The 14,826-nt window shown below is 44.8% G+C and overlaps 1 protein-coding gene, 1 long non-coding RNA gene and 2 pseudogenes across 2 annotated transcripts in view; 3 read left to right on the top strand and 1 right to left on the bottom strand.

The window, feature by feature from the left end:
- Positions 1 to 14,826, top strand: part of LOC134970057 (uncharacterized) — a 102,720-nt gene that overhangs the window by 18,409 nt on the left and 69,485 nt on the right. The gene's annotated exons all lie outside the window — the stretch shown is intronic.
- LOC134970423 (5S ribosomal RNA) lies at positions 4,944 to 5,062 on the bottom strand (annotated as a pseudogene).
- LOC134970058 (uncharacterized) overlaps positions 5,416 to 14,826 on the top strand; it is a 30,802-nt gene continuing 21,391 nt past the window's right edge. Inside the window, exon 1 of the long non-coding RNA XR_010189634.1 lies at positions 5,416 to 5,481. This is a non-coding gene — a long non-coding RNA (uncharacterized LOC134970058). The remainder of the gene's footprint in view (positions 5,482 to 14,826) is intronic.
- On the top strand, positions 12,126 to 12,244 carry LOC134971438 (5S ribosomal RNA; annotated as a pseudogene).

The raw sequence follows: 14,826 nt of genomic DNA, 5'->3' as shown, positions 1-14,826 counted from the left end.
GTCTGTCGCCAAAAGCCCGAATCTCCCTTCTTTGGTGGCTACAGACTTCTCACCTCATCGAGGGACGGAGGTTTGAGATTCCGAATTGGATTCTGCTAACCACAGAAACAAGCCTCAGCAGTTGGTGAGCAGTCACCCAGGTGGTGCAGTTTCAAGGAAGATGGTCAAGTCAGGAAGTCGTCCTTCCAATAAACATCTTGGAACTCAGGGCAATCTACAATGCCCTTCTGCAGGCCTCATCTCTACTTTGGAATCAGGCCATTCAACTCCAGTCAGACAATGTAACTGCGATAATGTACATAAACCGACAGGGCGGAACGAAAAGCAGAGCAGCAATGTCAGAGGTGTCAAGAATTGTCCTCTGGGTGGAAAAACATGCCGTGGCATTGTCGGTGGTCTTCATTCCGGGAGTAGACAACTGGGAAGCGGACTTCCTCAGCAGACACAACCTGCACCCGGGGGAGTGGAGCCTTCACCCATAAGTGTTCAGGTTCTTGACACGTCGGTGGGGATATCCACAGATCGACATGCTGGCTTCTCATCTCAACAAGAAGCTCAAGCGGTATTGTTCCAGGTTGAGAGACCCACTGGCAGTGGGAGGTAGACGCTCTGATGACTCCATGGGTCTACCAGATGGTGTACGTGTTTCCTCCACTTCCTCTGATCCCAAGAATTCTAAAAAGAATAAGAAAGGAAAAGGTTCAAGCAATACTCATTGCTCCAGACTGGCCAAGAAGGGCCTGGTACACGGACCTTCTGGAGATGCGCCTCAAAGATCTGTAGCATCTGCCTCTTTGCGAGGATCTTCTGCAATAGGGCCCATTCGTCTATCAAGACATACCACGTTTAACGGCATGGAGGTTAAACGGCTGATCCTAGCCAATGAGAGGGATTCCTGACAAGGTCATCCTGACTATGATCCAAGCCAGGAAAGGGGTAATGTCTAAACATTACTACCGTATACGGAAGAAGTATGTCTCTTGGTGTGAGAGCAGACAATATTCCGCAGTGGAATTTCATCTGGGATGTCTCCTGCTTTTTCTGCAGTCAGGAGTGGATGTGGGCCTATGCTTAGGTTCCGTTGCTACCACCAAGATAACACCTTTGGCACAGATTGCAGCAGACCAAATGCGAGGAGGAAGGTTCCTGACCAGTGGCGTAAGGGTGCTGATATCCCGGGAGGTACCTGATTTATAAGTGCTATTGGGTGGGCATCGTATGACACTCCTCGTATCGTGGTACGCACACTCTGACCTTAGATTGTGGTGGATTGCCATTGAAAATTGTTCGTTGAGTGGTTTTTACTGTACCATTTCTCTATTAAAACTGTACTTCACTATTATCTCCCACCTCTGTTTTTATTTGAGGGATATGGACATGGGGATATAAAGTGTTGAAGATGAAGTGTGTTTAATCTTGAGACCAAAGGAGTGGCGGAAGATCCCCAGGGTTATACATTAGAAGTTATTCCCAGAAGGAGCGCGCATCTGCAGTTTGTGAACTTTGATTTCAGATTTTGGCTTTGTCTATTTTCTTTCAGAAACAATTGGCTTCTCTCCCTGAGGTCCAGACGTTCTTGAAAGGTGTTCTGCACATCCAGCCTCCCTTTGTGCCTCCCGCGGCACCTTGGATTTCAATTTGGTGGTGCAGTTCCTCCAATCGGACTGGTTTGAACCATTACAGGAGGTTGATGTAAAGTACCTTACGTGGAAGACAATCACACTGTTGGCCTTGGTCTCAGCAAGACGTGTGTCGGAACTAGGGGCTTTGTTTAACAAGAGTCCCTACTTAATTTTCCATGAGGACAGAGCTGAACTCAGAACTCGTCAGCAATTTCTTCCTAAGGTGGTGACCATTTTTCACATAAACTACCCTGTTGTGGTTCCGGCTGTGACGGACACCTCTGCTGCTTCAAAGTCTTTGGATGTTGTGAGGGCTTTGAAGGTGTATGTAAAGAGAACAGCTCGTCACAGAAAATCCAATTCGCTGTTCGTTCTCTATGATCCCAATAATATTGGGTGTCCTGCTTCAAAGCAGTCAATTGCACGCTGGATCAGGCTCACTATCCAGCATGCTTCTTCCACTGCAGGATTGCCGATTCCAAAATCTGTACAGGCCCACTCTACTAGGTCGGTGGGTTCCTCTTGGGCGGCTGCCCGGGGTGTCTCGGTTTTACAGCTCTGCCAAGCAGCTACTTGGTCAGGTTCGAACACGTTTGCAAAGTTTAACAAGTTCGATACTTTGACCTTCAGTTTGGTCAATCAGTTATGCAGGAACCTCAGCACTCTCCCACCCAGTTTGGGAACTTTGGTACATCCCCATGGTACTAATGTGGACCCTAGTATCCTCTTGGACGTAAGAAAATAGGATTTAGTTACCTACCGGTAAAGCCTTTTCTCCTAGTCCGTAGAGGATACTGGGCGACCGCCCGTTGCTTCGTTCTTCCTGCACTGTTACTTGGTTAAGTATTCTGGTTTGTTCAGCTGTTGCTGTTCATGTTTCAAGTTTGGTTAGCATGGCTTTCCTATTCTTCTGTGTGCTGGTTCATAATCTCAACCACTTTTCTTATCTATACTTCTCTCAAAGTATGTCCGTCTCCTCAGGCAGTTTCCTAGACTGAGTCTGGTAGGAGGGTCATAGAGGGAGAAGCCAGCGCACACTATCAAATTCTTAAAGTGCCCAGGGCTCCCAGTGGAGCCGTCTATACCCCATGGTACTAAATAGATTCCCAATATCCTCTACAGACTACGAGAAAAGGATTTACTGGTAGTTAATTAAAATCCTAAGTTTTCGCAAATAGCATTGATAAATAAGTACTTTTGAAGTAGTTAAACTGTTAAACACTACAAGCTGTCTCTTAACTGAATGTTATTTGTGCATTTATTTTATTAACAGTTTTTTATATAGCGCAGTATATTCCATTGCGATGACTCATCCTCCACAGTTACATCACGTCTGTGTTATTGTGCATGACCCATCAACCACAATAACTTCAAAAGTCTGAGTCACCAGACCTAATGGGCAGGCTGATTAGACTGGAGGTGAGTCTTCATATGACCAAGTCTGTCACTGTGTTATTGGAGTGTCACAATGCTGTACGGCTGTACAATACTTAACCCAGGAGGGCTTGATACCTTATTATATTGGCTGCTGGTTTTCTTCTATCACCTGTACCCTGTTATCTCTCTCTCTCTCTCTCTCTCTCTCTCTCTCTCTATATATATATATATGTGGACAAGGGATGAGGTGGTAGAGAGCGACCAAAGGTGCCAAATAATTGTTAAAAGCAGTGTGATGTTATAAAAAAAGGGGTATACAAATTTATTGCAGTGGAACGCACTATACAAAACTGGTTATAAAATCATACAAGCTCATATAAAAAAGATATATATATGACTCATGTAAAAAACATAAAAAATAAAAAATTTTACAATTTAAAAAAGAGGAAGAAAAGAAAAAGGCATGGTGACATAAAACACATGTGTTGTTAAAAAATCTTAGAAGTATCACTCCGGTATAGAAGGTAAAAAATACTTGAAAAAGGTTTAAAAGGCACATGGGAATAAAAAAAAAAACTTTCAAAAGATTTTAAAAAGAGGAATCAAGAATAGCTTAACTTAGTAGTGAGGTTGTGATCAAGGAGTAGCACCCAACGCGTTTCGTCCTATCTGGACTTCATCAAGGGGTAATTTGAGACTAGAGACAAACCATACTTATATATCCAAAATAAAAGGAAGTGATGTCCACATCACTTCCTGTGATCAATTAGCATAACTATTCAGATAATGTAAAAAATAGGTGGTAACACACTATATGAGATGCAGATATTGATTTGAGCCTTGGAGAGGAAAAAACGAGTGAGAAACAATAATAGAAACAACTAAAATTCATAATAGACGCTCAGAGCCGCAGACTTCCGGTCCGGGCTCTGCGTGACGTCATATCCGCCCCACATCCGGTGTCCGGCGCATCGTACTGCGCCTGCGTTGTTCTTGTGCGGCGGAGGTTGCTGTGTTGTTGATTCCCTCTGGACGGTTGCCTGGTTACCCGGCGGGCTTGTTATGTGGAAACATCAAAATCTTGCGGCAGCCATTTTCTTGTAGTCTGAATGCACGGCGGACATTCTTAGGTAATATGAGAAAGACTTGTGGCGGACATGCTTTGAGAGTCTGTATTAACAGAGTATCGTCTGTATGTAAAAACTGGATCCACAACTGGGTCAGCTCCGGATTGAGTATAAAACAGAAGAAGGATAGATTCAGTGTAAATGGTCAATAATTATAAATATGAAAGAAACAGTTGCTTCATTAAAACTGTATGGAAATTAGGGATTCTTAGGTTTTTTAGGATAGAATACTTAATAATAGCCCATAAGAGGACCAACATGGGAAATTTATAAGTGGAAAAATTATGATCCTATGTACATATAAGTATTATATAAAAAAATATAAAAAAAAAATATATATATAAAAAAATATATATATATACATAAAAATATATATAAAAAAAAAATATATATAAAAAAATATCCAAAAAATATACAGAGTCTGCAAATGAGGATGCACTAAAATAAATATAGTAATTTCCATACTTTGGAAATATCTTAAGACGTCATTCATGAGTTGCTGCATATACACAGTTTTTTCATCATGCATTTACAACACCCGGTCTTCCAAGTGGGTCTCCCAGCCTTGCTTAGCTTCCAAGTTCGGACGGTATTGGGCGTCTCCAGACTGGTATGATTGTAATAGTAATAAGGAGAGGCCTTTAGTGTATGCAGCAGACTGATGACGAGAGATATTCGCTAATTTAGAGTATGGTTTTAGTAAAGCAGGGACCCGGACATAGATAAATAATGTAGAAAGACAGGGAGGCAGCATATATCAATAAAATAAGGGTTGAGATCGGGATATTGCTGGGTTTGGGATTCCTTATGCAATCTTTTCTTACAGCACCTGGTCTCCCCTGGAGGTCACCCATCCAGGTACTGGCCAGGCCCAACACTGCTTCGCTTCCAAGATCGGCCGGAATTGGGCATGTCCAATGTGGTATGGCTGTAATAAGGAAGCAGAGGTTCCTTGTAAACCAGAGACAGGGAGGGAAGATAGGTGGGGAAAGGGGAGCGGGGGGGGGGGGCGGAGGTAGGAGAGAGTGTGGAACCAAGATTGTATGAAGGAGCGATGGCTTACGTTACAAGAAGGGTGCTATCTCGTATCCTTCATTGAAGCCGTCCGGATGGAGAGCAGTGATCGCAAAAACGCGCCATAGCGCGTTTTTTACCCATTTTTGAAGACACGGGACTCCAGTATGCAAAGTGGGAGGGTCCCCGGGGACGCGCTCCTCATTCCGCGAATCCGTAAGGGGGATTTGTTTGATTGACATGCTGGCCTCGTGGTGAATGCTAGAAAGAGGAGGTGGAGCCAGTTTCCCCTCCTCTTTGGCGCCTGGCTGCTTGCGGAGGCCGGCTGACTTGCGGTGACTGTAAGTGTATCGGGGGGACGGGGGCTGTCACAGGGATGAGAGGTGCTGGCAATGTGCAGGGATCGGCGTCCGTGATCTAGTGGCTAAAGCTGGGCAAAGTGACTGGGGCTTCCCGCGGTGCCGTCTGAGGCAGTGGCCGCGCTGCCGCTCTTGCCTTTGATGTGTTCTCTCAAAGCAAGAGCGGCAGCGCGGCCACTGCCTCAGACGGCAGCGCGGGTAGCCCCAGTCACTTTGCCCAGCTTTAGCCACTAGATCACGGACGCCGATCCCTGCTGACAAGGTGCGCTCGAATCCCGTGAGTATGTCCGCTATGGAGACCCGGTGAACTTGGTGGCGGTAATGTATAGCTGCGGCCGTGACGCGTGTTAGTCACGGCCGTGTCAGTCACTATGCCTGGGTTTGCTGACTGGTGTCCGGGGTTCCCGCCGGGAGACTAAGTTGTCAGTAATTGCAGGCGCTGTAAAGGTTCCTTGGCTGGCTGGCGTCTTCGGTGGGAGGGAGGGAGGAGGGGGGCTGGAGCTGTGGTCGGCTGTGTTTTCCCCCATCACTACAGGTTATGTGGTGAATCACCACCTACCCCCTACTACTACTGCACCCATCCCGCTACCACCACTACTGCACCCATCCTGCTACCACCACTACTGCACCTATCTTACCCCCTGCTACCACTACTGCACCTATCCTACCCCCTACTACTGCACCCATCCTGCCCCCTGCTACCACTACTGCACCTATCCTACCCCCTACTGCACCCATCCTGCCCCATGCTACCACCACTACTTCACCAATCCTGCCCCCTACCACTACTGCACCTATCTTACCCCCTGCTACCACTACTGCACCTATCCTACCCCCTACTGCACCCATCCTGCCCCATGCTACCACCACTACTGCACCCATCCTGCCCCCTACCACTACTGCACCTATCTTACCCACTGCTACCACTACTGCACCTATCCTACCCCCTACTACTACTGCACCCATCCTGCCCCTGCTACCACCACTACTTCACCAATCCTGCCACCTACCACTACTGCACCTATCTTACCCCCTGCTACCACTACTGCACCTATCCTACCCCCTACTGCACCCATCCTGCCCCCTGCTACCACCACTACTGCACCCATCCTGCCTCCTACCACTACTGCACCTATCTTACCCACTGCTACCACTACTGCACCTATCCTACCCCCTACTGCACCCATCCTGCCCCTGCTACCACCACTACTTCACCAATCCTGCCCCCTACCACTGCTGCACCTATCTTACCCCCTGCTACCACTACTGCACCTATCATACCCCCTACCACTGCTGCACCGATCCTGCCCCCTACCACTGCTGCACCTATCCTACCCCCTGCTACCACTACTGCACCTATCCTACCCCCTACCACACCTATCTTACCCCCTGCTACCACTACTGCACCTATCCTACCCCCTACTGCACCCATCCTGCCCCCTGCTACCACCACTACTGCACCCATCCTGCCCCCTACCACTACTGCACCTATCTTACCCCCTGCTACCACTACTGCACCTATCCTACCCCTTACTACTACTGCACTCATCCTGCCCCTGCTACCACTACTGCACCTATCCTACCCCTTACTACTACTGCACTCATCCTGCCCCTGCTACCACTACTGCTCAAATCCTGCTACCAGTACTGCACCTATCCTACCCCCTTCCACCTCTACTGCACCCATTCTATCCCACATACCCACACAGTGCCCATTATAAACACCCCCATACCCACACAGTGCTCATTATTCACAATGCCCAGTATACACAGCGCCCATCATACGCGCACCCATACCACACAGCGCCCATCATACGCGCACCCATACCACACAGCGCCCATCATATGCACACCCATACCACACAGCGCCCATCATATGCACACCCATACCACACAGCGCCCATCATATGCACACCCATACCACACAGCCCCCATCATATGCACACCCATACCACACAGCGTCCATCATGCGCACACCCATACCACACAGCGTCCATCATGCGCACACCCATACCACACAGCGTCCATCATATGCACACCCATACCACACAGCGCCCATCATATGCACACCCATACCACACAGCGCCCATCATGCGCACACCCATACCACACAGCGTCCATCATATGCACACCCATACCACACAGCGCCCATCATGCGCACACCCATACCACACAGCGCCCATCATACGCACACCCATGCCACACAGCGCCCATCATATGCACACCCATGCCACACAGCACCCATCATACGCACACCCATGCCACACAGCGTCCATCATGCGCACACCCATACCACACAGCGTCCATCATGCGCACACCCATACCACACAGCGCCCATCATGCGCACACCCATGCCACACAGCGCCCATCATACGCACACCCATGCCACACAGCGCCCATCATACGCACACCCATGCCACACAGCGCCCATCATACGCACACCCATGCCACATAGCGCCTATCATACGCACACCCGTGACACACAGCGCCCATCACACGAACACCCCTATACCACACAGTGCCCATTATACACACTTACAATGCTCATAGCACCCTCTATACCCACACACTGGCCATCATACGCACCACCCATACCCACACAGTGCTCATTATACACCCCTCCCCCCCCCCCCAGCGCCTAGCATATGGGTACTCCATACCCACAGTGCCCATGATACATCCCCCCATACACAGTGACCAGCAAACAAACTCCCATATCCATACACAGTGCTCAGCATAGACACAAACAATCCCCAAACCAAAGCAGTGCCCAGCATATGCACACACCTCGTGTTATAGCGGTAAGGCTTCAACAAGGACACAGAGAAGCTGATCTTAAAAGTTGACGGGGAGCAGGACTCACCGAATCCTGGGTACTGATGCCTCCCTACCCCTAACACTGCCTACAGCACTTCCTGCACCTAACCCCCCATTTGCCCCGCAATACTGCCATAACTGCTGTCTACCATGTGGGGTGGTCTAATGCTATGTGGGGAGGCATAAGGGGAGCTCAAAAGCATACATTGCTATGGGACCCAGAAACTGTGAAGTAGGACCCCAATTTTTTAAAGTGAGGGGTCCCCGGGACCCACAATTTTTTCTGCACAGCGCGATCACTGGAGAGTGTTCAATTCATAAATCCAGAACATTTCTCTCCTAGAGAGGAGGTTGGAAAGGTCTCCTCCTCTTTCTCCCAACGATACCAATTCGATACCTTTAAAAGTCAATGACTCTGGATCCGAGTTGTGGCATTGATGGAAATGTCTTGATACTGCGTGTGTGAGGACTTTGTTCTTTATATTCCTGATATGTTCTTGGATACGAAGTTTCAGGATTCTTTTGGTTTTGCCAATATACTTCAGACCACAGGGACATTCCAGAAGATATATTACAGATGGTGTGTTACAATTGATGAACTGTTTAATTCGATATTCCTTCTTAGTGGTAGTGTTGTTAAAGGATTTCCTGTTGCGATGAAGGTATTTACAAATGTTGCACTTTCCACACTTAAAGCTGCCTACACATTTTGGCATGGGGTTCCTAGTTTCAGGGTTTCTTAGCATGCTAGGTGCCACCAGGTCCTTCAAACTTTGCGACTTTCGGAAAACTAGTTTGGGTTCTTGAGTAAGGTATTCCTTTAAAATGGGGTCCATTAGTAAGATATGCCAGTGTTTTTTGAGTGTTTGTTTGATAAATTTCTCATGTCTGCTGTATGTCGTGATGAACTTAACATTCTCTTCCATATTTTCCTTAACTTTGTACTTCAGAAGTTCGCCCCTTTCCAATTCTTTGGTTCTAGCCATAGCTCCTTCCAAGAGTTGTGCAGGGTACCCCTTTTCCTTGAATCTCTCCTTATAGATTTCCAGTTGCTGATCCCTTTCTTCATTTCTCTTACAGTTACGTGCTACTCTGTTGAACTGGGAGAAAGGGATGTTGTCTTTCCACTGTTGTCGGTGATTACTCTTGTAGTGCACGTAGCTATTCATATCTACCTTCTTAATAAAGTTGCTCGTGATGATATCACTACCTGAGTGTGTCAAGACCAGGTCTAGAAATTCAATTCTTTCGGTGTCCTCCATTGCTGTGAAGCTGAGATTCATATTGTTTACCGAGATATGTGTTAAAAACTCTTTAAAAACCTGTTGATCCCCTTCCCATACAATCAAAATGTCATCAATATATCGTTTATAAAAAATGATGTTGTGTTGGTACGGATTATTTGTAAAAATGTATTTGTTCTCCCATTGTCCCATGAAAAGATTTGCGAAGCTCGGTGAAAAGATAGTCCCCATGGCTGTGCCACAGATCTGGAGATAAAATCCATCTAAAAACTTAAAATAATTATGTTTTAAAATGAAAAGCATAATTTCGCACAGGAAAATTCTGTGCTCCTCTGTGATTAGATGGTCCTTGCTGAGGAATTCGTTGCAGGCTTCAATCCCTTTGTCATGTTCTATGCAGGTGTATAAAGATTGTACATCTATTGTGACCCATCTGTATGTATCCTTCCACTGGAAATTCTCCATCAGGTTCAAAACCGTTGTAGTGTCCTTCAGATAAGCCGGTAGTTCCATGACGTATTTTCTTAAAAAGTGGTCTACGTACTCTGAAAGGTGTGAAGTCAGGGAATCAATACCTGCCACTATGGGTCTCCCCGGGGGATTTTCCAAAGACTTATGTATTTTCGGGAGGAAGTAAAATATGGGGGTGGTGGGGTTGGAATTTAAAAGATACTGGAATTCCTCTTTAGTGATGATTTCACGTCTAAAACCTTTTAAAAGCATTGTCCTTAATTCTTCTACAAAGGTTTCCTTAGGGTCATTTTGTAATGGAATATATGAAGCTCTATCACCCAGTAATCTGTTAGCTTCTGTGGTATAGGCTTCTCTATCCATAATAACCAACCCCCCCCCCTTGTCAGCCGCTTTTATAACGATGTTTCTATTCTCCTGAAGTCTTTTTATTGCTTCTGTTTCTTTATTCGTGAGGTTTCTTTCCTTAATTGGTGTGGTGGTAGTGTCACAGAGGTCCTTTTTCACTAAGTCGTAGAACAGGCCCACATAATGTCCCTTGGATTCAAGGGGGTAGAATCTGGAAGTGGGCTTTAGGCCAGATTTTGATTGTTCATAGTTTTGTATAATTGCATCCTCTTTTTTAAGGAAATGACGTTTGAGGGTGATTTTCCGTATAAATTTGTTTAAGTCAATGAAGACATCAAATTTATTCATTCCTTTGGTGGGTGCAAACGAAAGACCTTTACTTAGCAAGGTGGTTTCGTGTTCCGTCAATACGTGGCTGGAGAGGTTATGGATACCTTTTGGGGCTGCCGGTTCTATTCGAGATTTCTTCTTTTGAACAGGTTCTTTCCTCCTACCCCCACGGCATCCTCTTCTTCTTCGAACCTTCTTTTCCGTGGGGATGTGTTGGTGGTTTTCCATTTTTCTGTGGTCCTTGTCATACCTCTGGGATGGTGAGCAGTACTTGGTGATAAAAAAGGCTCCTCTGTGTTGGAGTCCAATCTCTGTAATGTCGAGAATCGATTGGTGGTTCTGATAGGGTTCAAGGGTTTTCCCCTTGTAGTGGTCTGCGGGTACCTCTGTTTTCTGGGGATGGATTGCCAGTAGTCCTTATTTCCTTTTGGCTCCTGTCGTTCTCCTCTGTTGAACCTACCCCAATTTTTCACCATATTGTTCTCATAGTCCTGTCTGTCTCTAGTAAACTTCTTTTCTTTGTTCTTGATCACTTCTTCCTCTATACGTTCTAGTTTCTTATTTAGAACTTTTTCATTGATTCTGAAATCCTCTTTATCCTTATGCGTCTCCATTTTGTTCTCAGCCTCTTTGATCTCTGATTCCAGGTCTGAGATAATGCGTTTCTTTTCTGCTATGAGTAGTTTCATAAGGTTAATGGAACAGTTATGTAATGTGTTGTCCCACTCCTTCATAAAATCCTGGTTGTCCATACCAAAGGTTGGTTGTTTCGATAGCCTAAGTCCTCTGGGAATCCTATTTACACTGACATAGTGTTCCAGGCCCCTGATGTCCCACCATGCTTTGACTTCTTTCGTCAGAAGTCTTTCTATACTCCAAAATATATCGTCGAGATTGTTGGTATTTTGTTCAATCTCTGGAGTAGCAGTTTCATTGAAAATTCTTTGACATAAGTTACTCCTTTTGTTGGTGCGTTCCTTTGTTCCAAACATACTGTGTGTGATGCTGGTCTCCTCCAGGCGGCTGAAAGCAATAATACCAAGAGAGAAAATGTGTACTGGAAAGATATCAGCGCCACGGATGCAGTATCTTATGTGTTAACACTAGAATGGGAACCCTACAGGTAGTGTGACAAAAAACTGCTTGATATGGAAGCGAAGCAGTGTTGGGCCTGGCCAGTACCTGGATGGGTGACCTCCAGGGGAGACCAGGTGCTGTAAGAAAAGATTGCATAAGGAATCCCAAACCCAGCAATATCCCGATCTCAACCCTTATTTTATTGATATATGCTGCCTCCCTGTCTTTCTACATTATTTATCTATGTCCGGGTCCCTGCTTTACTAAAACCATACTCTAAATTAGCGAATATCTCTCGTCATCAGTCTGCTGCATACACTAAAGGCCTCTCCTTATTACTATTACAATCATACCAGTCTGGAGACGCCCAATACCGTCCGAACTTGGAAGCTAAGCAAGGCTGGGCTCGGCTAGTACAAGGATGGGAGACCCACTTGGAAGACCGGGTGTTGTAAATGCATGATGAAAAACTGTGTATATGCAGCAACTCATGAATGACGTCTTAAGATATTTCCAAAGTATGGAAATTACTATATTTATTTTAGTGCATCCTCATTTGCAGACTCTGTATATTTTTTGGATATTTTTTTATATATATTTTTTTTTTATATATATTTTTATGTATATATATTTTTTTTATATATATATTTTTTTTTATATTTTTCTATATAATACTTATATGTACATAGGATCATAATTTTTCCACTTATAAATTTCCCATGTTGGTCCTCTTATGGGCTATTATTAAGTATTCTATCCTAAAAAACCTAAGAATCCCTAATTTCCATACAGTTTTAATGAAGCAACTGTTTCTTTCATATTTATAATTATTGACCATTTACACTGAATCTATCCTTCTTCTGTTTTATACTCAATCCGGAGCTGACCCAGTTGTGGATCCAGTTTTTACATACAGACGATACTCTGTTAATACAGACTCTCAAAGCATGTCCGCCACAAGTCTTTCTCATATTACCTAAGAATGTCCGCCGTGCATTCAGACTACAAGAAAATGGCTGCCGCAAGATTTTGATGTTTCCACATAACAAGCCCGCCGGGTAACCAGGCAACCGTCCAGAGGGAATCAACAACACAGCAACCTCCGCCGCACAAGAACAACGCAGGCGCAGTACGATGCGCCGGACACCGGATGTGGGGCGGATATGACGTCACGCAGAGCCCGGACCGGAAGTCTGCGGCTCTGAGCGTCTATTATGAATTTTAGTTGTTTCTATTATTGTTTCTCACTCGTTTTTTCCTCTCCAAGGCTCAAATCAATATCTGCATCTCATATAGTGTGTTACCACCTATTTTTTACATTATCTGAATAGTTATGCTAATTGATCACAGGAAGTGATGTGGACATCACTTCCTTTTATTTTGGATATATAAGTATGGTTTGTCTCTAGTCTCAAATTACCCCTTGATGAAGTCCAGATAGGACGAAACGCGTTGGGTGCTACTCCTTGATCACAACCTCACTACTAAGTTAAGCTATTCTTGATTCCTCTTTTTAAAATCTTTTGAAAGTTTTTTTTTTTATTCCCATGTGCCTTTTAAACCTTTTTTAAGTATTTTTTACCTTCTATACCGGAGTGATACTTCTAAGATTTTTTAACAACACATGTGTTTTATGTCACCATGCCTTTTTCTTTTCTTCCTCTTTTTTAAATTGTAAAATTTTTTATTTTTTATGTTTTTTACATGAGTCATATATATATCTTTTTTATATGAGCTTGTATGATTTTATAACCAGTTTTGTATAGTGCGTTCCACTGCAATAAATTTGTATACCCCTTTTTTTATAACATCACACTGCTTTTAACAATTATTTGGCACCTTTGGTCGCTCTCTACCACCTCATCCCTTGTCCACATAACCACTTTCATAGGTAACGGTACCAATACCTATATCTATTTGAGGTAACGAGCTGACACCCTGAGATACAAAAGGGAGTGCAAACATATCAAGCAGTTTTTTGTCACACTACCTGTAGGGTTCCCATTCTAGTGTTAACACATAAGATACTGCATCCGTGGCGCTGATATCTTTCCAGTACACATTTTCTCTCTTGGTATTATTGCTTTCAGCCGCCTGGAGGAGACCAGCATCACACACAGTATGTTTGGAACAAAGGAACGCACCAACAAAAGGAGTAACTTATGTCAAAGAATTTTCAATGAAACTGCTACTCCAGAGATTGAACAAAATACCAACAATCTCGACGATATGTTTTGGAGTATAGAAAGACTTCTGACGAAAGAAGTCAAAGCATGGTGGGACATCAGGGGCCTGGAACACTATGTCAGTGTAAATAGGATCCCCAGAGGACTTAGGCTATCGAAACAACCAACCTTTGGTATGGACAACCAGGATTTTATGAAGGAGTGGGACAACACATTACATAACTGTTCCATTAACCTTATGAAACTACTCATAGCAGAAAAGAAACGCATTATCTCAGACCTGGAATCAGAGATCAAAGAGGCTGAGAACAAAATGGAGACGCATAAGGATAAAGAGGATTTCAGAATCAATGAAAAAGTTCTAAATAAGAAACTAGAACGTATAGAGGAAGAAGTGATCAAGAACAAAGAAAAGAAGTTTACTAGAGACAGACAGGACTATGAGAACAATATGGTGAAAAATTGGGGTAGGTTCAACAGAGGAGAACGACAGGAGCCAAAAGGAAATAAGGACTACTGGCAATCCATCCCCAGAAAACAGAGGTACCCGCAGACCACTACAAGGGGAAAACCCTTGAACCCTATCAGAACCACCAATCGATTCTCGACATTACAGAGATTGGACTCCAACACAGAGGAGCCTTTTTTATCACCAAGTACTGCTCACCATCCCAGAGGTATGACAAGGACCACAGAAAAATGGAAAACCACCAACACATCCCCACGGAAAAGAAGGTTCGAAGAAGAAGAGGACGCCGTGGGGGTAGGAGGAAAGAACCTGTTCAAAAGAAGAAATCTCGAATAGAACCGGCAGCCCCAAAAGGTATCCATAACCTCTCCAGCCACGTATTGAC

The sequence above is a fragment of the Pseudophryne corroboree genome, chromosome 11 (assembly GCF_028390025.1).
Source record: "Pseudophryne corroboree isolate aPseCor3 chromosome 11, aPseCor3.hap2, whole genome shotgun sequence".
Classification (NCBI taxonomy): Eukaryota; Metazoa; Chordata; class Amphibia; order Anura; family Myobatrachidae; genus Pseudophryne; species Pseudophryne corroboree.
This window is presented reverse-complemented; position numbering and strand designations above follow the sequence as displayed.